General features: G+C 38.3%; 1 long non-coding RNA gene across 1 annotated transcript; it reads left to right on the top strand.

Moving 5' to 3' along the window:
• The first annotated feature begins 14,983 nt into the window (after positions 1-14,983).
• On the top strand, positions 14,984-15,316 carry LOC149611340 (uncharacterized). Its single transcript, XR_016376383.1, has 3 exons — positions 14,984-15,034; positions 15,094-15,165; positions 15,226-15,316. It is a non-coding gene; the product is annotated as an uncharacterized LOC149611340 (long non-coding RNA).
• Positions 15,317-21,626: the final 6,310 nt, after the last annotated feature.

Genomic DNA, 21,626 nt, shown 5'->3' with positions numbered 1-21,626 from the left:
GCACCTACAAGTACCCACAAGCACCTACAAGTACCCACAAGCACCTACAAGTACCCACAAGCACCTACAAGTACCTACAAGTACTCAGAAGTACCTACAAGTACCCAGAAGTACCTTCAAGTACCCACAAGCACCTACAAGTACCCACAAGCACCTACAAGTACCCACAAGCACCTAAAAGTACCCAAAAGCACCGACAAGTACCCACAAGCACCTACAAGTACCGACAAGCACCTACAAGTACCTACAAGTACTCAGAAGTACCTACAAGTACCCAGAAGTACCTTCAAGTACCCACAAGCACCTACAAGTACCCACAAGCACCTACAAGTACCCACAAGCACCTAAAAGTACCCAAAAGCACCGACAAGTACCCACAAGCACCTACAAGTACCGACAAGCACCCACAAGCACCTACAAGTACCCACAAGAACCCACAAGCACCTACAAGTACCCACAAGCACCTACAAGTACCTACAAGTACCACAAACACCCACAAGTACCCACAAGCACCTACAAGTACCGACAAGCACCCACAAGCACCTACAAGTACCCACAAGAACCCACAAGTACCGACAAGCACCTACAAGTACCCACAAGCACGTACAAGTACCTACAAGTACCTACAAGCACCTACAAGCACCCACAAGCACCTACAAGCACCCACAAGTACCCACAAGAACCCACAAGTACCCACAAGCACCTACAAGAACCCACAAGCACCTACAAGTACCCACAAGCACCTACAAGTACCCACAAGCACCTACAAGTACCCACAAGCACCTACAAGTACCGACAAGTACCCACAAGCACCTAAAAGTACGCACAAGTACCCACAAGAACCCACAAGTACCTACAAGCACCCACATGAACCCACAAGTACCCACAAGCACCCACAAGTACCCACATGCACCTACAAGTACCCACATGCACCTACAAGTACCCACAAGCACCTACAAGTACCCACAAGCACCTACAAGTACCCACAAGCACCCACGAGCACCTACAGGTACCCAGAAGTACCTACAAGTACCCACAAGCACCTACAAGTACCGACAAGTACCCACAAGCACCTACAAGTACCCACAAGAACCCACAAGTACCCACAAGCACCTACAAGTACCCACAAGCACCTACAAGTACCCACAAGCACCCACAAGTACCAACAAGCACCCACAAGTACCTACAAGTACCCACAAGCACCTACAAGTACCGACAAGTACCCACAAGCACCTACAAGTACCCACAAGAACCCACAAGTACCCACAAGCACCTACAAGTACCCACAAGCACCTACAAGTACCCACATGCACCTACAAGTACCCACAAGCACCTACAAGTACCCACAAGCACCTACAAGTACCCACAAGCACCCACAAGCACCTACAAGTACCCAGAAGTACCTACAAGTACCCACAAGCACCTACAAGTACCGACAAGTACCCACAAGCACCTACAAGTACCCACAAGAACCCACAAGTACCCACAAGCACCTACAAGTACCCACAAGCACCTACAAGTACCCACAAGCACCCACAAGTACCCACAAGTACCTACAAGCATCCACATGAACCCACAAGTACCCACAAGCACCTACAAGTACCTACAAGCACCCACAAGTACCCACAAGTACCTACAAGCATCCACATGAACCCACAAGTACCCACAAGCACCTACAAGTACCCACAAGCACCTACAAGTACCCACAAGCACCTACAAGTACCCACAAGCACCTACAAGTACCCACAAGCACCCACAAGTACCCACAAGCACCTACAAGTACCCAGAAGTACCTACAAGTACCCACAAGCACCTACAAGTACCGACAAGTACCCACAAGCACCTACAAGTACCCACAAGAACCCACAAGTACCCACAAGCACCTACAAGTACCCACAAGCACCTACAAGTACCCACAAGCACCCACAAGTACCAACAAGCACCCACAAGTACCTACAAGCACCTACAAGCACCCACAAGTACCCACAAGTACCTACAAGCATCCACATGAACCCACAAGTACCCACAAGCACCTACAAGTACCCACAAGCACCTACAAGTACCCACAAGCACCTACAAGTACCTACAAGCACCCACAAGCACCTACAAGCACCCGGGCTAAGCACCTACAAGAGCTCAAACGCCATGTTTTTCTTGCTTAATATCCCTCTAACGGCGTGAATCACGACAAAAACGCCGTAAGTCCAATTTAAAAAATTAGGGCTATATAACAGTGGTAAAACGCTGTAATTCCAATACCCAAAACAACGTAAGTCAAAGTATGTGTTAATTATGATAAAAATCAATACTTAAACTTAATTGATCTTTATGAAACGTAAAAAGTCGGTAGAATGAAGTGTTATCTTTCATTTAAGATGGTTCCCAAACGTAACGAGTGAATAGTTTTCCTTATATGCCTTCTGAGAAAATGCTCTTATATCGAGAACTTGAAAGTGACGATAGTTCCAAATGGTATTAACGGTTTTGGACGTTTGATTCTTTGCGTCACATTCATTCTTTTGCTTATTGAAAAATAATTTTGGTTTCACAACAGGCTTCGTTAAAAGTGTGTTGGGCCTTTCTTTAAATTTTTCTATTAGTTCTTTAGACGCATTATTAAAAAGTTTAGTAAGGATTTCGAGATGACTAATAAGTTGTTGTTTAGCTCTTATTTTTTGATAAAGTTTGGCTCTCTCACTATAAATAGTTCCTGCCTCAGAATGTTTCCTACGGAATAAAATTTTTTATTCCGTAGGCATCGCTCTGAAGTCCTAATTTAAATGAGTTTCTATCATTTGGGCTTTGTCAAAAAATATCCGGTACCCACAAGTACCTACAAGTACCCAGAAGTACCCAAAAGTAAATACAAGTACCTACAAGTACCCACAAGCACCTACAAGTACCCACAAGCACCTACAAGTACCCACAAGCACCTACAAGTACCTACAAGTACTCAGAAGTACCTACAAGTACCCAGAAGTACCTTCAAGTACCTTCAAGTACCCACAAGCACCTACAAGTACCCACAAGCACCTACAAGTAACCACAAGCACCTTAAAGTACCCAAAAGCACCGACAAGTACCCACAAGCACCCACAAGTACCTACAAGTACCCACAAGCACCTACAAGTACCTACAAGTACCCACAAGCACCTACAAGAACCTACAAGCACCACAAACACCCACAAGCACCTACAAATACCTACAAGTACCCACAAGCACCTACAAGTATCCACAAGAACCCACAAGTACCCACAAGCATCTACAAGTACCGACAAGCACCCACAAGCACCTACAAGTATCCACAAGAACCCACAAGTACCCACAAGCACCTACAAGTACCCACAAGCACGTACAAGTACCTACAAGTACCTACAAGCACCTACAAGCACCCACAAGCACCCACAAGCACCTACAAGCACCCACAAGTACCCACAAGCACCTACAAGCACCCACAAGTACCCACAAGAACCCACAAGTACCCACAAGCAATTACAAGTACCCACAAGCACCTACAAGTACCCACAAGCACCTACAAGTACCCACAAGCACCTACAAGTACCCACAAGCACCTACAAGTACCCACAAGCACCTACAAGTACCGACAAGTACCCACAAGCACCTACAAGTACTCACAAGTACCCACAAGCACCTACAGGTACCCACAAGCACCTACAAGTACCAACAAGCACCCACAAGTACCCACAAGCACCTACAAGCACCCACAAGCACCTACAAGCACCAACAAGCACCCACAAGTACCTACAAGCACCTACAAGCACCCACAAGTACCCACAAGAACCCACAAGCACCCACAAGTACCTACAAGTACTCAGAAGTACCTACAAGTACCCAGAAGTACCTTCAAGTACCCACAAGCACCTACAAGTACCCACAAGCACCTACAAGTACCCACAAGCACCTAAAAGTACCCAAAAGCACCGACAAGTACCCACAAGCACCTACAAGTACCGACAAGCACCCACAAGCACCTACAAGCACCCACATGAACCCACAAGTACCCACAAGCACCCACAAGTACCCACATGCACCCACAAGTACCCACAAGCACCTACAAGTACCCACAAGCACCTACAAGTACCCACAAGCACCCACAAGTACTCACAAGCACCTACAAGTAACCAGAAGTACCTACAAGTACCCACAAGCACCTACAAGTACCGACAAGTACCCACAAGCACCTACAAGTACCCACAAGAACCCACAAGTACCCACAAGCACCTACAAGTACCCACAAGCACCTACAAGCACCCACAAGCACCTACAAGCACCCGGGCTAAGCACCTACAAGAGCTCAAACGCCATGTTTTTCTTGCTTAATATCCCTCTAACGGCGTGAATCACGACAAAAACGCCGTAAGTCCAATTTAAAAAATTAGGGCTATATAACAGTGGTAAAACGCTGTAATTCCAATACCCAAAACAACGTAAGTCAAAGTATGTGTTAATTATGATAAAAATCAATACTTAAACTTAATTGATCTTTATGAAACGTAAAAAGTCGGTAGAATGAAGTGTTATCTTTCATTTAAGATGGTTCACAAACGTAACGAGTGAATAGTTCTCCTTATATGCCTTCTGAGAAAATGCTCTTATATCGAGAACTTGAAAGTGACGATAGTTCCAAATGGTATTAACGGTTTTGGACGTTTGACTTCTTTGCGTCACATTCATTCTTTTGCTTATTGAAAAATAATTTTGGTTTCACAACAGGCTTCCCCAGGTAGCAAGAACACGTTAATATTTGGTTTATATTTGGTATCAGTGGTTGATAAAACGTTTTCGTTGATTTTATAACGTGTATAAAACGTTGCAATGAGGTTTATAAAACACTTACTCAACTTGCTTAGAAAAACTAACGTTTAGTTAATGTTTAACTAACGTTTAAACAAAACTTCGAAAAATTTGGTCTGTTCAAAACTGGTTCCAGACGTTCATATTTGGTTTATAAATCGTTTCAATAACACCAATTTGAATTTGAGTTTTTCCAACTTAAACCACACGTGTAGTTTTGGTTCAAAAATAGTTAATACGTCACCGTCCATAAAAAGTACATTTCTAACCTATTATACACGTTCGGTTTTGGTCCATAAATCGTTAATATGACACTGTCCATTAATAACGCTTTTCAAATCAATTCCAAACGTTTAGTTTTGGTCCATATATCGTTTATACAACACTATCCATAAAAAGTACATTTGAAACCTATTTCACACGTTCGGTTTTGGTCCCATAGCCGTGAATATAACACCGGGTAAAAATTAGTCCTATTCATATCCATTCCACACGTTCGTTTTTGGTCCATAAATCGTTAATACGACACTGTCCATAGAAAGTACCTTTGAAACTTATTCCACACGTTCGGTTTTGGTCCATAAATCGTTAATACAACACTGTCCATAAAAAGTACCTTTGAAACTTATTCCACACGTTCGGTTTTGGTCCATAAATCGTTAATACAACACTGGCCATAAAAAGTACCTTTGAAACGTATTCCAAACGTTCGGTTTTGGTCCATAAATCGTTAATACAACACTGTCCATAAAAAGTACCTTTGAAACTTATTCCACACGTTCGGTTTTGGTCCATAAATCGTTAATACGACACTGTCCATAAAAAGTACCTTTGAAACTTATTCCACACGTTCGGTTTTGGTCCATAAATCGTTAATACGACACTGTCCATAGAAAGTACCTTTGAAACTTATTCCACACGTTCGGTTTTGGTCCATAAATCGTTAATACAACACTGTCCATAAAAAGTACCTTTGAAACGTATTCCACACGTTCGGTTTTGGTCCATAAATCGTTAATACGACACTGTCCATAGAAAGTACCTTTGAAACGTATTCCACACGTTCGGTTTTGGTCCATAAATCGTTAATACAACACTGTCCATAAAAAGTACCTTTGAAACGTATTCCACACGTTCGGTTTTGGTCCATAAATCGTTAATACAACACTGTCCATAAAAAGTACCTTTGAAACTTATTCCACACGTTCGGTTTTGGTCCATAAATCGTTAATACAACACTGGCCATAAAAAGTACCTTTGAAACGTATTCCAAACGTTCGGTTTTGGTCCATAAATCGTTAATACAACACTGTCCATAAAAAGTACCTTTGAAACTTATTCCACACGTTCGGTTTTGGTCCATAAATCGTTAATACGACACTGTCCACAGAAAGTACCTTTGAAACTTATTCCACACGTTCGGTTTTGGTCCATAAATCGTTAATACAACACTGTCCATAAAAGTACCTTTGAAACGTATTCCACACGTTCGGTTTTGGTCCATAAATCGTTAATACGACACTGTCCATAGAAAGTACCTTTGAAACGTATTCCACACGTTCGGTTTTGGTCCATAAATCGTTAATACAACACTGTCCATAAAAAGTACCTTTGAAACTTATTCCACACGTTCGGTTTTGGTCCATAAATCGTTAATACGACACTGTCCATAAAAAGTACCTTTGAAACTTATTCCACACGTTCGGTTTTGGTCCATAAATCGTTAATACGACACTGTCCATAGAAAGTACCTTTGAAACTTATTCCACACGTTCGGTTTTGGTCCATAAATCGTTAATACAACACTGTCCATAAAAAGTACCTTTGAAACGTATTCCACACGTTCGGTTTTGGTCCATAAATCGTTAATACGACACTGTCCATAGAAAGTACCTTTGAAACTTATTCCACACGTTCGGTTTTGGTCCATAAATCGTTAATACAACACTGTCCATAAAACGTACCTTTGAAACTTATTTCACACGTTCGGTTTTGGTCCATAAATCGTTAATACAACACTGTCCATAAAAAGTACTTTTGAAACCTATTTCACACGTTCGGTTTTTGGTCCCATAGCCGTGAATATAACACCGGGTTAAAATTAGTCCTATTCATATTTATTCCACACGTTCTGTTTTTGGTCCATAAATCGTTAATATGACACTGTCCATAAATAACGCTTTTCAAATGCACTCCACACGTTTCGTTTTGGTCCATATTTCATAAATAGAACACCGTGTTTTTCATATTTTGATGTATTCCAAACGTTTAGTTATGGTCTAAATATCGTTATAACGTCACTTAGTAGTGATTTTCATACCTATTTCACATGTTTTGATATAGGTCATATATCGTAAATATAACACAGAGTATTGTTAAATACTTCTGGTATTTATTACTTAGTCATACTCTACTTGATTAGATTTGGTCTGTATTTTGTTTACAAAACACCAAATCCATTTAAAACATATTCGTGGTTTTTAAGTTTTTAGACCATATTTCCTTTGGCACAGTACATTAAACTTGGCAACACGCAGTTTGGTGCTTAATTGGACAAATGCCTGTCTATAAAATTATCTAAATCTTTAAAGGAGTCTTTCAAATTTCATTCAAATCAAAGAATAAATATTGATGTTGGTCTAAGAGAAATAAAATCACGAAATTTAACTATAATCGATATAAGAAAATTTGAATATACATAATTAACTCCTAATCTACACATATAGGGCGAACTTTATAATCCCAGAAATGAGAAATATAACTTATTGGTGATTATTTAGTTTTGCCTCATTGATAAAAAGAGCTAAGAAGACAAAATCCTTTGGTAAATATATTTCTAAAGTGAATTCATTCGAACATAAGTTTAAACTTGGAACTAGTGTTAAAATACGTGACTCTTCTGTACAATAATAAGTTTTAACTTCATTAATGAAAGCGTGTGGAGATACCCAAATTAAATTCCTATGGCTCAAGAAATGCGAGATTCGACAAAGGAGTAGGGATAGGATGAGATCCACATACTCTTTGACAGCCTTGGTTTGCCAAAAAATTTCCGTCAAAAACCTGCTTTTCATTGGTAAATTTAGGCCAAACAAGGGCGCTTGCTACAACTATAGAAAACCAATCTTTTGACGCAGCTGCTTGACCAAGTAGCGTGAGTCACTTCACAAAACTTGTTTTCTTGGAAGTTGGCGCGAAAACTTACAATGTAATGATTGACAGTTTTGGTTACTTTGAACCTCCTTACTCCCGGATCAAAGCGGTAGGTGTGGTCCAAGAGACAACTTGCTGGAACTAACAGTTATAAAGTCAAGTCCGAGGTCCAACTAAAATGGTGCTAGGCTAATAGAAAGCCGAGCATCGATTTAACGATAAAACTGTTACAATGTCGGAGTCCTGCTCTGAAAAACGCGTTTCGAGGCGAACTGAAAATTAAGATTTCCTAATTTTATGAATTTGTCATCTGAAGAATTGGGTCAAACAAACACTGTTGTTTTTCTACATTTCGCCTCTAGTCACGTTACAAGTCTTTCTTATAGTGGATAACTCCTCAAAATTTAGATAGAGAGGGAGTGGAACATTGGCACGATCTCAAATTATTAGTACGATATACTCAGTATTTAATTCGGCTACAGAACCCTTTTCTCTGGATCTGGGCCTTTAGACGCTAGAAAGATAACGAAAAAAAATCTCTTGTATGGCGAGTTCTACGAATTCTCTCTAAGACCCAATTCATACGACGTTTTACACAGTTTCAAGTCTTTATACTAGTGGCAGTAGAGAGGGGTGTAAACTGTCCATTACTCTATAGTTTCCACCGAGAGGTTTGGCACTTAAATAGTCAGATTCTGTTACTTTTGCAATAAACAAATATCCATTGGTGGTTATAAAACATACGTAAGAGTAAAAAAAATACTCCAAAGATAAAAAATTATTAAGCTAAACTTCAATAATTGGAATAACAAAATGCGGAATCAAAGATAATCATTTAACCAATGCATTCGCTAAGATATCTTGGCGTTCTTGGATTAAAATGTGATATTGTAAAACTTGCTTTACTTGTTCATTGTACATAGTCTTATTATAAAGTTCGATAATATACAACAGTTTCAATTTCGCTAAGAATTAACTGGCTTAAAATGTCAACAAGTTCAGTGAGAACATGTTCTTTTCTACATGTTAATTAGTAATTCCTTTCAATAATATTAAATAATGAAACAAATTTATTTATGCCTAAGTACAAATGCGTCTACATGTAGTGCTATTGAAACACTTCTCAATCTCAATGTATATTGTATAAGTTAGAAAATGAAGTTTACATAGTTTAATGTCCATGTGCAACTCATATAGGCAGCATGAAATGGTACAAAAATTAAGTGCAATCCAAACAATATCTCTAGCTGACACTTATATAAATATCACTGAATTGAGGGGTGCAAATTTTCTCGAATGACTAGACCCTCGTTTTTACTCTGATCGAGGGGGCGCTCCCCAAGTCCAACAGGCGACATTGCGGCCAGCTTAGTTTTTGGTATTCTTACCCCACTTCCAATTTTGACTTGAGAGAGAACGAGTGCGGTAGCTCGGATAAGAAAATTTCGAAATTGCCGACGTCAGTTATTTCGAAAGGTAGGTTAAATTCAATGTTTTAGTTTAAAAACTGAAATCAAACCAAGTGCTAAACTTTGTACATAATATTGAGTAAAATATGGTGTAAAAGATTTATTTAATGATCTTAAAGAAAAGTATAATACCAGGTTCTCCTTTTTCTAGAATATCTATCTCCCTTAACGCGAAAATTACATAATTGATCATAATTGGTACGCTTCAAAGCTTAGCAAAAAAGGTTTATCAATCATTTCATACAGAAAACTTCGTCAATGGTGGTACTTTTGTTTTTAAAATAAGTACTGAGGGGCAAAGCTTAATTAGATTAAGATTTTGGTTATACAAGTTTTCGTTAAAGCAATTAAGTCTATCATCCATAGTGATGTAATCTTATCCATAGTGATGTTATCTTGTTATCTTAGTTTCTCCAACACTACATTCGTGTTCACTCTGACTTGACTAACACTCCTTTAATCTTAATGAAATTAAACATTTATTGTGTATTCATAACCCGTATATAGGTTCAAATGTTTTAAACAAGTTGCTATATAAATCTAGAAATATTTACGTGTCTTATCGTAATAAAAACTTTTTGATTTATAATGTAGTTTTTTAATTTTTTTGGTTGAGAAATAAGGTTTTAAATAAATCCCAAATTCGCAGGGTATTACTCAAACGCGAATAATGTTTAAATACTAGCTGGACAACAACAAAAACTTATGATATCGTGAAATTAGGTGTATTGTACGAAAGGTGAGGAAGTTCCGAGTGCAGGCTAAAATGATTCTAGGATAAAAGTTCAAATAGTTTCTTATTTTCTGGTTATTTACTTTCTTAAAAAAATTAATTATTCTACAGTAGAACTTGATTAAACTTAGAATGTCAAATGAATTTATAGGCGTCGAACTTTTGATTAACAAATGAATAACAATTGAACTAATTTCTCATTCTTTCTAAAGATTCCTAATTTTAATTTGTGTACGATAATGGTAACCACTGTTTTAAATATTATTTTCCATGTTCGATTAATTTGCAACGACTAACCCTTTAAATAATTTACTAACCCTTTTAAGAAAAATTATAAAAGTGGGTTTTCTCTATCCCATAGAGTAATGGCATTTCTAAGTATGCAAACGTCATACCCTTCTATCTCTTAGCTCAGTGTCATCCCCTACCGGCCGCGTACAGTATCCCCTCTTACAAAAGCGCCTAGAGGGAGGGATACACAGTTTACACCCTCTCTACCGCAACTAGTCTATTGTACCTTTTTTCACTCGCCTGCGTCATGCGTGAGGAATGCAAAATTTTACACGTCACGAACGTCAAACCTCGATAGAGAGAAATATCGCTCCTTATATGGAGTTATCGTTTCTAGCATGCGACACGTGACCCCTTGGACCCAATGGGCAAGAGTTCCCCAAAATATCTCTTACTATCGAGGAGAGAAAAAGTAAACTCTTCGATTGGTAAGGGAATATCAGCAGGAAAACTAGGAAAAGTTACCTGAACGAGGAAGGCACGGGCTGACCTCTCTAGTCTCTACCCCGTCTCGGGACGGTATCGCAATTCATGCTCTCTGTTCCATGAATAACTATAAGTAGGTTTTTTTCCTCTTTAGCCACATCGTTTCATGTATATCTAGCGATGAGGCTATTAGTTAGACCTGCCCTGTAGCAATAGTAGTAGTAGTATCACAGTCGTGCCTTTGGCAGTATCAAATTTTCCGTTCGTTATTTTTCAACAGCGAGGGTGCATAATTTGCTGGATTTTGTAAAATGTACCAGCTTTCAAAGCGACAAAGAATTAGGCAGGTTACTGCTGCTGTTCAGCAACACTTCGCTGAGGTACAACCTAGTCAAGAACAAGAAAATATAAGCCAAGAAACTGCGAGTCTTAATGAGTTTATAAAACATGCTGATGATAAGGATGTTTCAGAGAAGTTATCAATGGAAGAGAGTGATTCGCAAAACGAAGAAAAATATGATAATTTGTTTTTGAGTGACTCTGATTACGAGTTTAGAGCTGACCATTCATTTTCTAGCTCTGAGGAAAGTGAAATACATGACATAAAAGACGAGTTAAAGCAGTGGGCATTAGACTTTAGTATTACTCATGAAGCGATAAACAAACTGTTAAAAATAATTAAGCCATATCACGAAACTTTACCTTTGGATTCAAGAACACTTCTCAATTTACGAAGTCAAACTTCTATTGTCGTAGAACATTTGGAAAATGGACAGTACTATCATAGCGGTCTTGCATGTGGTATGAAAGGGAAACTTAAGTGTGGAATTAGGTTAGAAGATACTTTTACCATAACGCTTTTGTTTAATATTGATGGAACTCCGGTTCATAAAAGCACAAATTGGCAGTTTTGGCCTATTTTAGCTCGTTGTCTTGAAACTGTTGACAAAAATCCTTTTATGGTGGGAATATTTTATGGTACAGGTAAACCAGATTCTCTAGATTTGTATCTCAAAAAGTTTGTTGAAGAAACACGCCAACTAGTTGAAAATGGGCTTTTTTTTAATGACACTCATTACAAAATTAAATTAGGGCCTTTTGTTTGTGATGCTCCAGCAAAATCATATTTAAAATGTTGTAAGAATCACAATGGATATTTTGGTTGTGATTATTGTGAAACAAAAGGGAACTATAAAGACAAAGTTATATTCGACCAGCTAGATGCACCTTTAAGGACTAATGAACGATTTCGTGGTAAATCTCAAATAGAACATCATTCGCCAGACCAAACATCTGCTCTGGTTGAACTGCCGATAGACATGGTAAATGACTTTCCCATTGACTACATGCATCTTGTATGCTTAGGCTGTACTCGCAGGATAATTCTATGTCTGATGAAGCCAGAGTCTTTAGTTAAACAGAAAAGAGCAGTAATAAATCAAATTTCGGAAAGACTGATTGAAGTTTCAAAGCACACTCCGACTGAGTTTTCTAGAAAACCTAGAAGTTTATCAGAGATAGATAGGTGGAAAGCCACTGAATTTCGGCAGTTCATCCTATACACAGGGTTTATAGTTTTTAGAGGGATTTTGCCGGATTATCTGGTAGACCACTTTCAGTTACTACACAGTGCGATTTATTTACTGTGTCATGATACCCCATCGCCTGACATAATTGACTACGCGGAAACCATCCTTAGACTTTTTGTCGGTAGTGCGGGCGATATTTACGGAAAAGCCATTTACGTTTACAATATTCACAATTTGATACATCTTCCTGGGCATGCGCGCTTATTTGGCAGTTTAGATAACTTTTCCGCTTTTGCTTTTGAGTCTTATCTAGGTAAACTAAAAAAACTAATTAGAAGTCCCAATAAGCCTTTGCAGCAAGTTGTCAACAGACTTACAGAGTTGAATAGTTCTGAAAAAATACCAAACTTACAAAGAAACGACAACCTGTTCGTCCTAAAGTACGAACACGGTGAAGGACCAATGATTGCTAATTTTAAAGGCACCCAATATCGAAAACTTCGTGTAAATGGATTTATCTTGTCAACCAAGTGTGGTGACAATTATTGTAAACTTAAAGACGGAAAAATTTTAAAAATTCGTAATTTTGTAAAACGACATAATAACGTTTTTGTTCTTGGGGAATATTTCAAAGAAGTGGGGGATGCGTACACGTATCCCTGTAGTTCAAGGAAATTGGGTATAGAAAAACAATCCTCACTGTCAAATCTAGTTTCTGTTGCTGCAGAGAACATTATAAAAAAATGTTACTATGTACCACTGAACAATTTCTCTGGAATTGCAATTCCACTTTTGCACGATTGATGTACAACAATTTAGTGAAAAATTGTTTAGCCGCTGTATTTTGACTTAAGTAAAATGAGTACACGTTACCAGGAATGCATACAGCTAATAGTAATCATTCTGACCTTATATCTCCCATATGAATTTCTACGCGGGGTTTGTGGGCCGGGCTTGAGCATAAAACATCAGACGTCACAATTCTGTGATTTGATTGGTTGGTCAGGCACTAGCGAGGTTTAACGCTCAGCAAGATAGAATATTCGCGAGGTAAAATACGTCATACATAATGATTTGTCAAGCTCCTATAACGTACGTTGAGAATATGACTACACAACGATTACTATTACCTCTAATTATTCCTGACGTAACTCATTATAGTGTACAAGGAATTTAGAAGTGGCTAGTCCCTCGGAGCTAGCAAATTTGCCTAGATCATTTAAAGTAGCCCTGATATAATGTATTTATTTGCTTTTACATAAGAAAATGTCTTAAAGTAGCCGCGCTCTTGTCAAAAAAAGATGCAAATTAAAGAGTTAAATTAAAGTTCATAAGTTAAGTTCCATAAGTTTGTCACTGGTTACTGAGAGCTTGTCATGAAGTGACGTAGGTGAAACGTCATAGATTCTTGTAAAGCGACGCTTGGTGAGGCGCTGTCAAAGGCTTAATTAGTACAGACTAAATAGAAAGATGGACTGCAAAACCGCGTGTAGTCAATTCTCGCATGTCGTTCTCGAACTAGCTCTTAGTGAGTCTCTAGCATTACGAAGTATAGGAAGTGTCATACTTATGGAACATATCTTATAAACTTATGATAATATGCATATAAAACCTAAAAACTTGGCATCCTAGGTTATATTGTAGCATAATTATTTAATTTTCATTTAAATATATTAATATATCCATTTTCTCCTTTTGTACAAAGTTTTCATTTTCTTTAAAACATAAAATTATATACTGTTTAGAAAATGTTATTATGCAACGAATAATTGGTGTTGGTAAAACAAAATATATACATGTCACCTTACAGTACTATGAACGTCAAAAAATATATGGTCGTTGAATTTAAAAACACGACTAAAGAAGGAGTAAAAGAATGCGGTGTTATCAACTGTTTATGGTGGAAAGAAACCAGCAGTTCTTGCTTCTGGCCGCCGTATCGCACTAATGATAGGTTTAGAAAAGCTCTTGCTAACTCTGAAGTGCCAACTGATCAATGGAACGTTTATGACATAAGCAGAATTCTCTACCAAACAAGTAAAATTGGTTTTTCAAATCACTGATTGGAAAAAAAAATTATCGTAAGTCTTGTTATATTTGAGATGAATTAAAAAAGGCTGAGGATAAAGCAAAGCAGAGCGAAGTTCAATCGGATATAGGGGATTGTACTGAATCAGAATCAGTTCCTGTCGCTAGTCGTAGCGGAAAAAATAATAAGCGCTCAAGGAGCAATTCAACGTACTACGCTTTTGAAGATAGCAGTGATGACGGTAAACCTTATACATTCTAGAAAAGTACTTTTCTAAAGCTTACTCGAGTACCTAGATCCGTCACCTAAGAAAAGTCTGCCTGAGGTCCCACCTTTTCCTGGCTTAAGTAATTTCTGAAAGCTAAACTTATGGTATAAATAAAATCCTAATATTCTTTCCTACTTAAGACACTTCAGACTCGCAAAATCCAACAAGCACACCTTTACATACACAACCAAGAAGTAGTACCCCAAGTAATTACATATTGATATTTCTATAAAAAATACTATTTTCATTTCAAAAGTGCCAATATTTTAGAATCTCTCGAGCCAGACACGGAAAGTCGTGAATCCAGTCCTGTTTCTCAAAGTAGTTATAGTCCAAATAGGGAAATACCATATTTATTTCAGAAACTGAATATGTTTTAGGAAATGAAGAGCCGAATAAGGCAACTTCCAACGCCGTCTCGGGTGAAACTATACCTTCGAGTCTTTACCAAAGTAAGCTAGTTTCAGTTTTTATATCAATATCATAGTTCCTGAAACTGCTCGTATTTCTAGTTCTAGAGAAAATTGTAAGAGAAGTGGAAAATGTAAAGAAGCAAGTGGAAAACAACGCAAGAATGCTCAACAAACTTTTAGTGGAAAAAACTCCCCAAATCTCAAAATTAGATGTGGATCATTTAAATCTTCCCCTACAATCTGCATCGACTTTGCAAAATCTAGAAGATTTTTTGACCGAGAAAAATAATCAACTAACATTGGTAAACTTAACTTAAAGACTAAACCAAATCTAAAATTGTCTTAATTATTTTTTTCTCGCCAAACTGCATGATCTAAGTTTGTACAAAATTTCTCTTTGTTTCCTATCTTTTTCCAGCTCGGTATTATTAAAATCTCATTCTCGAAGCTTTAAATAATCGCTTGTGCACGATGTACCTTTGAGGGATTAAGCCTATAATCTTTGAAAGCCCTACCTTCGACTAAATTAAAACGAAGACGCGTAAAATTTAATAGGCCTAAGAGTGATTAGCCCCTCTCCTTTATGCTTTTGATCACTTACCATTTGGAATTCAGAACACCTTAATTAAATTTCAATGAGTTATATTGTTTTGGTACATTTCTGAAATGTTTATAAAGATTTCCTATCTTGGAGGACTTGGGGGAAAAAGTGTCGGAGACTGCACAAGGAGAATCATGGCCCAGTTATTTAGCGACAACTTAGCAAAAGATTATAACTGGGCTGGAAATAAAAAAATTTCTTTTAAATCCTTGCGAACAAAAGATATTGTAATAAGTAAGAGTTCTAAATTTGATGTAACCAATTTTATTTTATGGTATGTTCCACTTAAACCATGAATATTTAACGGGCAATAATCTCTCTATCATGTTGCGATGTTCCTTATTGATGCAAAAACAATATCCTCTCTTTTTTGCCCTTAAATGTTTTTCTCCGTTTTGCTTAGACTTCTGTCCCATGAAAACCAGACTTTACAGTGTACCATTGGTCCAGGGCTGAGACCGATTCAAACTATCCCTAGTTAGATATTCATGATTAAATGGGAAAAAAAGAGAATTCGAAATATTACCCTAAATATATATATATATATATATATATATATATATATATATATATATATTTAATAAATAAAGGTTCAGTTAGAACAAATGTTCTATACAAAAAGGTACCACAGGTGGCGATTGAAGATGCCATAAAAGAGTGGTTAAAACATGCATCTACAAGAATTGCTCAAAGAAAAGGGGGCGCAAAGAAACCGAAAGAAGTTTCAGCTTCTGAAATTGAAGACGGAGAAGTCAATTTAGAATAAAAACTTAAATATACAATTGTTTGGTTTAAGTTAATAAAAGGTTGAAAAGGAGAACAGAGTGGTTTTAATTTCTGCACTGTTAGGTAAACTAATAGATTTTTCTTTACACTTTTTACCCAAAATAACGATATCAATAAGGTCTCGGAGATCCCAAACACATTTGAGAAGCATTAGGGATATTAAATTTTTTCTATAGCTTATGTATCAGTAAGACAAAAAAGCTAAGAATTATGCGCAATGAAAGTTCACATTTAATACACTGGATTAGAATACTGTATAAACGTTATAATAAACACGTGGAAAGAAAGGCAATTCAACGTTATAATAACTAGTAAGTTTCAGAATCGTGAAAAAATGTGCTATTCCACATGTAAGGAGCACGTGCAATTAAAACGTCTTGAGAACGTGGTAATAGCACGAAGTAAAACACTTTAAAAGTAGTAACACTAAACACATTAAGTTCACGAATGATTAATACGTCAGAGAAACGTTTCGAAAACATGACAGACACGTGAAAAGTAATGACATAAAACACATCGTGAGCACGTGCGATTACTAGGTATTGAAAACGCTTTACAAATACGTTTAAAACACGTTGTAAGTGGTAAGAAAACCGTGTAATTAGTACGTCTAACATTCGTATTAAAAGTACGTGAAAAATAATAGCTTTGAATACGTCATAATCATGTACGATAATAACGTCTTGAAAAAGCATTGCATACACGTTTATAAAACGTGAAATTTGTACGTCTAAAAGACATAATTAAAACACGTTACAAATAGTAACAATGAAAACGTTGTAACCACGTGCAATAACTACGTCTTGAAAACGCTTTGCTAACACGTTTAAAACACGTTTAATTTCTACATCTAAAAGACATGATTATAACACGCTAAAAATAGTAACAATGAAAACGTTATAACCACGTGCAATAACTACGTCTTGAAAATGCTTTGCAAACACGTTTAAAACACGTGTAATTTCTACGTCTAAAAGACATGATTATAACACGTTAAAAATAGTAACAATGAAAACGTTATAACCACGTGCAAAAACTACGTCTTTAAAACGCTTTGCAAACACGTTTAAAAACACGTGAAAAGTGGTGACATTCTATACGTTCAAAACACATACAATCACACGATTTTTACACGAATGAAAAACACGTTGTAAAAACGTGGCTTTGCTACCTGGGTCGTTAAAAGTGTGTTGGGCCTTTCTTTAAATTTTTCTATTAGTTCTTTAGACGCATTATTAAAAAGTTTAGTAAGGTTTTCGAGATGACTAATAAGTTGTTGTTTAGCTCTTATTTTTTGATAAAGTTTGGCTCTCTCACTATAAATAGTTCCTGCCTCTGAATGTTGCCTACGGAATAAAATTTTTTATTCCGTAGGCATCGCTCTGAAGTCTGAATTTAAATGAGTTTCTATCATTTGGGCTTTGTCAAAAAATATCCGGTACTCACAAGTACCTACAAGTACCCAGAAGTACCTATAAGTACCCAAAAGTAAATATAAGTACCCACAAGTACCTACAAGTACCCACAATCACCTACAAGTACCCACAAGCACCTACAAGTACCCACAATCACCTACAAGTACCCACAAGCACCTACAAGTACCCACAAGAACCCACAAGTACCTACAAGCACCCACATGAACCCACAAGTACCCACAAGCACCCACAAGCACCTACAAGTACCCACAAGCACCTACAAGTACCCACAAGCACCTACAAGTACCTACAAGTACCTACAAGCACCTACAAGCACCCACAAGCACCTACAAGCACCCACAAGTACCCACAAGAGCCCACAAGTACCCACAAGCACCCACAAGTACCCACAAATACCTACAAGTACCCACAAGCACCTACAAGTACCCACAAGCACCTACAAGTACCCACAAGAACCCACAAGCACCTACAAGCATCCACATGAACCCACAAGTACCCACAAGTACCCACAAGCACCCACAAGCACCTACAAGTACCCACAAGCACCTACAAGTACCTACAAGTAACTACAAGCACCAACAAGCACCCACAAGCACCTACAAGCACCCACAAGTACCCACAAGAACCCACTAGTACCCACAAGCACCCACAAGTACCCACAAATACCTACAAGTACCCACAAGCACCTACAAGTTTCCACAAGCACCTACAAGTACCCACAAGCACCTAAAAGTACCCACAAGCACCTAAAAGTACCCAAAAGCACCTACAAGTACCGACAAGCACCTACAAGTACCGAAAAGCACCTACAAGTACCGACAAGCACCCACAAGAACCCACAAGTACCCACAAGCACCTACATGTACCCACAAGCACCTACAAGTACCCACAAGCACCTACAAGTACCCACAAGCACCTACAAGTACCCACAAGCAACTACAAGTACCCACAAGCACCTACAAGTACCCACAAGCACCTACAAGTACCTACAAGTACCCACAAGCACCTACAAGTACTCACAAGCACCTACAAGTACCCACAAGAACCCACATGCACCTACAAGTACCCACAAGCACCTACAAGTACCCACAAGCACCTACGAGTACCCACAAGCACCTACAAGTACCCACAAGCACCTACGAGTACCCACAAGCACCCACAAGTACCCACAAGCACCTACAAGTACCCAGAAGTACCTACAAGTACCCACAAGCACCTACAAGTACCGACAAGTACCCACAAGCACCTACATTACGCACAAGTACCCACAAGCACCTACAAGTACCCACAAGCACCTACAAGTACCCACAAGCACCTACAAGTACCCACAAGAACCCACAAGTACCCACAAGCACCTACAAGTACCCACAAGCACCTACAAGCACCCACAAGCACCTACAAGCACCCGGGCTAAGCACCTACAAGAGCTCAAACGCCATGTTTTTCTTGCTTAATATCCCTCTAACGGCGTGAATCACGACTAAAACGCCGTAAGTCCAATTTAAAAAATTAGGGCTATATAACAGTGGTAAAACGCTGTAATTCCAATACCCAAAACAACGTAAGTCAAAGTATGTGTTAATTATGATAAAAATCAATACTTAAACTTAATTGATCTTTATGAAACGTAAAAAGTCGGTAGAATGAAGTGTTATCTTTCATTTAAGATGGTTCACAAACGTAACGAGTGAATAGTTTTCCTTATATGCCTTCTGAGAAAATGCTCTTATATCGAGAACTTGAAAGTGACGATAGTTCCAAATGGTATTAACGGTTTTGGAGGTTTGACTTCTTTGCGTCACATTCATTCTTTGGCTTATTGAAAAATAATTTTGGTTTCACAACAGGCTTCGTTAAAAGTGTGTTGGGCCTTTCTTTTAATTTTTCTATTAGTTCTATAGACGCATTATTAAAAAGTTTAGTAAGGTTTTCGAGATGACTAATAAGTTGTTGTTTAGTTCTTATTTTTTGATAAAGTTTGGCTCTCTCACTATAAATAGTTCCTGCCTCTGAATGTTGCCTACCGAATAAAATTTTTTATTCCGTAGGCATCGCTCTGAAGTCTGAATTGAAATGAGTTTCTATCATTTGGGCTTTGTCAAAAAATATCCCGTACTCACAAGTACCTACAAGTATCCAGGAGTACCTACAAGTACCCAAAAGTACCTATAAGTACCCAAAAGTAAATACAAGTACCCACAAGTACCCACAATCACCTACAAGTACCCACAAGCACCTACAAGTACCCACAAGCACCTACAAGTACCCACAAGCACCCACAAGTACCCACAAGCACCCACAAGTACCTACAAGCACCCACATGAACCCACAAGTACCCACAAGTACCCACAAGCACCTACAAGTACCCACAAGCACCTAAAAGTACCCACAAGCACCCACAATCACCTACAAGTACCCACAAGCACCTACAAGTACCCACAAGCACCTACAAGCACCCACAAGTACCCACAAGCACCTACAAGTACCTACTAGTACCCACAAGCACCTACAAGTACCTACAAGTACCCACAAGCACCTACAAGTACCTACAAGCACCCACAAGCACCACAAGCACCTACAAGCACCCGGGCTAAGCACCTACAAGAGCTCAAACGCCATGTTTTTCTTGCTTAATATCCCTCTAACGGCGTGAATCACGACAAAAACGCCGTAAGTCCAATTTAAAAAATTAGGGCTATATAACAGTGGTAAAACGCTCCAATTCCAATACCCAAAACAACGTAAGTCAAAGTATGTGTTAATTATGACAAAAATCAATACTTAAACTTAATTGATCTTTATGAAACTTGAAAAGTCGATAGAATGAAGTGTTATCTTTCATTTAAGATGGTTCCCAAACGTAACGAGTGAATAGTTTTCCTTATATGCCTTCTGAGAAAGTGCTCTTATATCGAGAACTTGAAAGTGACGATAGTTCCAAATGGTATTAACGGTTTTGGAGGTTTGACTTCTTTGCGTCACATTCATTCTTTGGCTTATTGAAAAATAATTTTGGTTTCACAACAGGCTTCGGTAAAAGTGTGTTGGGCCTTTCTTTTAATTTTTCTATTAGTTCTTTAGACGCATTATTAAAAAGTTTAGTAAGGTTTTCGAGATGACTAATAAGTTGTTGTTTAGTTCTTATTTTTTGATAAAGTTTGGCTCTCTCACTATAAATAGTTCCTGCCTCTGAATGTTGCCTACCGAATAAATTTTTTTATTCCGTAGGCATCGCTCTGAAGTCTGAATTTAAATGAGTTTCTATCATTTGGGCTTTGTCAAAAAATATCCGGTACTCACAAGTACCTACAAGTATCCAGAAGTACCTACAAGTATCCAGAAGTACCTACAAGTACCCAAAAGTACCTATAAGTACCCAAAAGTAAATACAGGTACCCACAAGTACCCACAATCACCTACAAGTACCCACAAGCACCTTCAAGTACCCACAAGCACCTACAAGTACTCACAAGCACCTACAAGTACCCACAAGCACCTACAAGTACCCACAAGAACCCACAAGTACCTACAAGCACCCACATGAACCCACAAGTACCCACAAGCACCTACAAGTACCCACAAGCACCTACAAGCACCTACAAGTACCCACAAGCACCCACAAGTACCCACAAGCACCTACAAGTACCCACAAGTACCCACAAGCACCTACAAGTACC

The sequence above is a fragment of the Phalangium opilio genome, unplaced genomic scaffold (assembly GCF_054372755.1).
Source record: "Phalangium opilio isolate 3A_F unplaced genomic scaffold, DU_Popi_V2 ptg000246l_1, whole genome shotgun sequence".
NCBI lineage: Eukaryota > Metazoa > Arthropoda > Arachnida > Opiliones > Phalangiidae > Phalangium > Phalangium opilio.
This window is presented reverse-complemented; position numbering and strand designations above follow the sequence as displayed.